The sequence below is a fragment of the Asparagus officinalis genome, chromosome 1, assembly GCF_001876935.1.
Source record: "Asparagus officinalis chromosome 1, Aspof.V1, whole genome shotgun sequence".
In the NCBI taxonomy this organism is placed as follows: domain Eukaryota; kingdom Viridiplantae; phylum Streptophyta; class Magnoliopsida; order Asparagales; family Asparagaceae; genus Asparagus; species Asparagus officinalis.
This window is the reverse complement of record NC_033794.1, coordinates 94,690,784-94,696,783: the sequence shown is the minus strand read 5'-3', so window position 1 is coordinate 94,696,783 and position 6,000 is coordinate 94,690,784.

The following is a 6,000-nucleotide window of genomic DNA, read 5'->3' as shown; positions in this document are numbered from 1 at the left end:
AGCAACGTGTTTTAGACGCTGACTTATCCCTACTTAGGCTTCGGGATAAAATACCCCAGAATCGAACTCTGGTGTCTTTTTCTTCGGAGAAAGACTAAACCGGCGACGCGTGTTAGGCGTCGGCATATCCTTTCTTAGGATTCAGGATGAAATTCCCCATGCGTGTAAGGCATGGATTTTGGTGATTCGGGATAAACTTCCTAGACTGGAATTCTAGTGTCTTCTTCAATCGGCGAAAGACTAAACCGGCAACGCGTGTTAGGCGTTGACTTATCCCTACTTAGGATTCGGGATAAAATTCCCTGTACCTGTGAGGCACAGCCAGAATCAAACTCTGGTGTCTTTTTTCTACGGAAAAAGACTAAATCGGCAGCGCGTGTTAGGCGCAGACTTATCCCTGCTTAGGATTCGGGATAAACTTCCTAAGATGAATCCTAAATTGACAAATTTTTTGGAAAAGGTTGGTGTCTTCTCTTGGGGCAAAGACGAACCCGAAATGGGAGAGGAAGAATTTTATATTCTATCTCCCGACACTGAAGAAGAAGAATTTTATATTCTATCTTCATCTGGAAAGGAGACTCGAGGTGGGATCTCCATCCCTAGAATCCGGAAAAGTGAAACTAAGAGTGAGATCCCCACTCCGAGAATCAAAAAGATTCAGATAACCCTAACTGTTGGAAGGTTTGATTACCGAACTAAAGATGAATTCCTCGTTTATCGAGAGTGAATTGTGGTTTTGGTCCTAACTGTAGGAAGGTTTGGCCAAATAGGAGTTTGGGGTGACCCTAACTGTAAGAAGGTTTGATCACTTGATTTGAAAGTGGACCTCTCGTTCATTAAAGGAATCGAGAGGGGGCCACCTATGGGTGGCTCGGCTTAAGCCGAGCCCCCTTAGGTGTGGGTTTTCCGAGTTTTTGAGTTGTGTCCGTTTTCCAGTTTTGTCCGTGATTCGGTTGATTGAGACTCTGATTTGTTGATCTGATTTGGCAGTGAGTCGAATTCCTGATTTGGCAGTAAATCCGCTTCTGAGTTCGAGTCCGAAACTGATCTTGATTCGATCGTGATTCGTCTGAGTCTGTTCTCGGTTGGATGACTCGTTGATTCTTTGACACTTGGCTTGATTCCGAACGCGTATGGATGCAACCTCTTATACCGGTCGGAGGATTGAGAAACAGTTTATACTCGTATACTCTTTGGAGTCTTGCCGTTCTCAACTGGCTTACTCTAGCGTTATGACGCCGGCTTCAACCAAGGTCTGAATGCTATTCTTGAGAGTAAAGCAATCCTTGGTGGGATGAAGGACCCTCCTGTGGTATGCACAATACTTTGGATCCGTCGTGTTATCAGCTTCCTCCTGATTTGTGATAGGTGGTAGCTTGATTTTGTTGCTTCCAAGGAGGGATTCGAAGATGGCTGGAACGTCTTCGTCCTTAAAGGAATACTCTCTTTGGATTCTCGGACCCGAAGCCTTCTGCTGTCTCCGGGATTGCTGTTGCGACGTTTGATTAGCATCAACAGCCGCTACAGGTGTCTTGCCCTTAACACGGGAGGCGAAGTTAGAATTCGGAGGCATAGTTGTTGATTGACCCCTCTCGGCTTTCTTCCTTCGGAGGAATCGCTCGGCTTGTTCACCGCGCACCTTCAAGTCTTTCTAAGTGTCAGACGGTGCTGTTCCCATTGCTTCCAACACGTCCAGTGCAAGGTTGTTGTGGCAAGTCTGGAGAATGAACTCCTCAGTGATCGGGTCCCGACAATTCATTGCCTTGTTCCGGAACCTTTTGACGAAGGTGTCGACTAACTCCCCGTCCTTCTGCTTCTCATCGAGCAATGATCCGATGGATATCTCTGTGTCGTCGTTGAAGAAGTTGGCGAGGAACTTAGTCTCCATATCATCCCAGTTGTTCACGCTTCCTGGCTTGAGGCGGCGATACCAGTCGAAGGCGGTTCCACGAAGAGTGCCAACGAAGGACCGTACCATCAGAGGCTCATTACCAGAGATAACACCCAGGTGCGATTTGAAGTAAATCAAATGCTGAGTGGGTGAACCCTTCCCATCAAACGGCGTGAAGTTAATCAGACTGAACTTCGCCGGATAGGGGATTGATTCCCATTCCCTTGGGTATGGACAAGGGATACTGTATTGTCTGATGCGACAGCAGAGCAGGAATCCAATTCCTCATCTTCTGAAGGTGATCTTGTCCGAATCCTACCATAAGTTCCTCGTATGATAGCTCTAGACTGCAGACGAGTTAGATAGCGGGGTATTGCCGGAATCGACTCGAGATTATCCTGTGTCGACGTCCTTTTGCTGGTCATATTGGCGGTGACCTTCGGAAATTCTCCATCTTCAACCACCGTTCTTCTTTGCCGGAAACGCCTATGCCTTGGTTTTGGCATTTCAGTACTAAGCCTTTCGAACACCGAAACTCTCTCAGGGACTGCCTTGATGCAGTTGCACTCAGACAGTACCGCCCGAATGAGCTTTGAACAAGGGCACTGAGTTTCTAGCCTTCGAGGACTTCTCTTTCTGGCTTTGCTCGTACCCCCAGCACGATAGTACAGCTCGTCCGTTTGAAAGTCAGAGCAACCTATCGTGTGTTGGCACGATTTCTCAGGTATAACGCAATCATCATCAGACGATAACATTTCCTTCTGAGAGTGAACTGCCTTCTTTGGGCTCTCAAGAGTCACGCGCCTTGAGACATGCCTTTTTGGGCGTGAATTCTTAGTGGGCTCTTGGACTTCGATGCGCAAATTAGTGCGTGCAGTTGCCTTGAGCTCCTTGTCACGTTGGAGGTGACGGCGACCCCCAGCGTGTTGAGTCGTTCGGGGCTTCTTCATCGGGCCCAAACGCTCTTGCACTGGAGTTTTGCCTCGCTCCTCGGAAAATGGACCGAGACGCTCCAAGACTGACTTCCTTTTCTGGGATGGTCCTGCGAGATCTCCCGGAACAGTTGTGGAAATCATCAGCGGTTTGGATTGATTCACCGGAAGTTGAACTTTCGACGGCTGCAGTTGACGCTTTTTGGTCTGCACTACCGCTTCAGACTTCGGCCTCCAAACTTTGCTGGTTGATGGCGGCTTCTTGGCCACCTCTTTCTGCAACTTCCTACGGGCTTCTTCAGCTTGAGCTCGTGCCTGCGCTGATAGTACGCGGCGTTTGCGAATGCGCTCCTCCAGCGTTGATCGGTTCCGTTTGACACAGACTCATTCCATTGTTGGCGGCTTGGAGGAACCGCCATTCTTTGATTGTTGAGGCTGCTTGCCTCTTTTGTTCTTCAGATCCGCGTTGTAGCGGATCCCGTCAACGGACTCCATGGCCTTTGCGAACTGTTTCGCAAGGCGTTGACATTGTCTTTGGCGGGCTCTCTTCGAGAGAGTCACCACGCCCCCTGCAGCAGAAGGGTTGGCCAGAGCAGCTCCGACCTGGTTGGGAATTGGAGGAATCTCACCCGATGCGACTTTGGCATCAAACGGGGCAAGATCTTCATTGGTGTTTTCGACGTCTTCAAACCAACGAGTTTTTCTCCTGGAGGAGAGTTTCTTGGACTTGCGGGGGGAGGTTGATCCGGACGAGGACGACAAGTACTCCTCGAACTTCTGCTGGGATCTAGATCCGGTCGGATCTACACGATTCGACGGGTATTATTTCACCAAGGAAATAATAGCCGAGGGTACTATTTCGCCAAGGAAATAGTAGCCTTTAATTCTCGGGATCAAAGGCCAAGCTTTGATCCGGAGTGTGATTTCGTGTAGATCTCATATCTGATTTTTACCTCTCTCGAAATCCTGCCTTTTGTGACGTGGACGCTCGCCGAGAGTCATATCTGAATCTTCAAGTCCTCAAGTCTTCAAAACTCCAAGCTCGATCTTCAATTCGGTAGAGTTTCGGCTCTCAAAGTTCCAACCTTTTGAAAATAACAAAGGGGAGCCTATTTATAAGCCATTGAAAGCGGATCTGGGCCCAGATCTGGGCCCAGATCCGAGCTGGTTCGGCCAGGTGGCTCGGCCAGGCCGAGACACTTGTGAGTGTCTCGGATATTTTGAACATAACTTTCTCGTATGATCTCCAAATGACCTGATCCAAGATGCATTGGAAATCTGACAAATAGATATACAACTTTCATGTTTTGAGTTTCTTCAGATTCTAACGGAATCATGGTCAAAACAGCTCCACAAGTTCCGAGACACCTTTGGGTGTCTCGGCCAGGTCCGAGACACATCTGGGTGTCTCGGCGCTATTTTAGGCATAACTTCCTCATATGACCTCCAAATGACCTGATTCCAGATGGGTTGGAACGATGACAAAAATATCTACAACTTTCTTGTTTAGACTTTCTTCAGATTCAAATGGGATCATGGTCAAAACAGCTCTACAAGTTCCGAGACACCTTTGGGTGTCTCGGCTCGGGCTGAGACATTTTGTTTTGCACACTTGTCCATTTTCGCCATAACTTTTTCATCCGAACTCGGATTTAAGCGATTCAAAGTGCGTTGGAAAGACGATGAGGAGTTCTATAAGCTCCAATGATTAGATCATCTATGGAATAAATGAGACACGAAGGGTATTTCGTCTTTTGTAAGTGACACGGGGCTCCCGATCCGTTCGTATCCTCATTATTCTGAAACTCCGTTGCTTCACATAGTTCGTCAACCCAGTTCATGTGTTTATCGACATTAATCAAGCTCCTGTGACTTAGATTATGACATTCATCGTCTTTTCTTAGCACTGAGCCGTTCGTAGGGACCTATAGGCAGTTTTATACGCCTACACCCTCTTCGACAAAGTTGGAGTGCTTTCATCAGCTATCTTCATGGCAGAGGAGAAGTCCGGATCTACAGCTTCGACCTCTTTGGATGTCGTTGGGACGTCGTGGGGTGTGAGCGCAGCGGCGACGAGGGGATCTTCGATCTTCAAGCATGAAGTCCTGCGAGTGTTTCTGGGAGAGGAGGCCTTCCTACGCCTGCTTGGAAAGGCGGATCTGGAGGAGGAAGAAGAGAGGTACTCTTCATACTTTTGTTGATCGAATTCATATTCGATCTCTTCATTCACCCGGATCTTGATTGCCGGTTGCGTCAGATAGCCTCGGCAACGAGGCTGTTAGCTCCCACTGTGGTCGCCAGTTTGTTTTCGCTAAAAGTTGCCTTTATCACTGAACTCATTATAACTTTAGCCGTTTACAAAGAATTCAAATAATCAATAAAAGAAAGAAATAAAGGAATTACAACTCTTTCGAAAATAACACAAGATCCGTTCGTCGTCTCTTGCTTGCGTGGGTTTTTGGCCGGTGACGGGGACGTCAATATCCGTGGACCACCTGACAATTAGATCAGATCTAAGACTTCGTCGATCCGCGAAGGAATCTAGAAGCAATATCCGTGGACCACCTGACAATTAGATCAGATCTAAGACTTCGTCGATCCGCGAAGGAATCTAGAAGCAGAAACACTTATCTCAACAACTGTGAGATAATTGCTCTTCTTAAGATTACCACAACAGGATAATCCTAAGGAACGGACACGGACGATGTAGATCTGAAGAAACTTTCTCTCCTGTGCTGAAGAACTTGATCAATCTTCAGTCCGGCAGGGCTTCGCCAATTCTCCAAAATTCCAGATCTCAAAAAATGAGGGCCATGGGGTTGTATTTATAGGCTCCGGGGAATCTAGCCGGTTAACATCGAAAATGGCTCAAAACAGCCAAAAACAGCATTCTGCGGGTTGCGGACACCCGTGGGTGTCTTGGCTTGGCTGAGACACTCGTGGGTGTCTCGGTTTGGCCGAGACACTCAAACCAATGAGTGTCTCGGGTATTTTGATCTTAACTTTCTCATATGACCTCTAAATAATCTGATCTAAGATGTATTGAAAATCTAACAAAGAGATCTACAACTTTTATGTTTTAAGTTTCTTCATATTCAAATCAGATCATATCTAAAATCATCATTCTTCTCCGAGACACCAACACTGTCTCGGAGTTTGTACTATCTTTGGTATTTT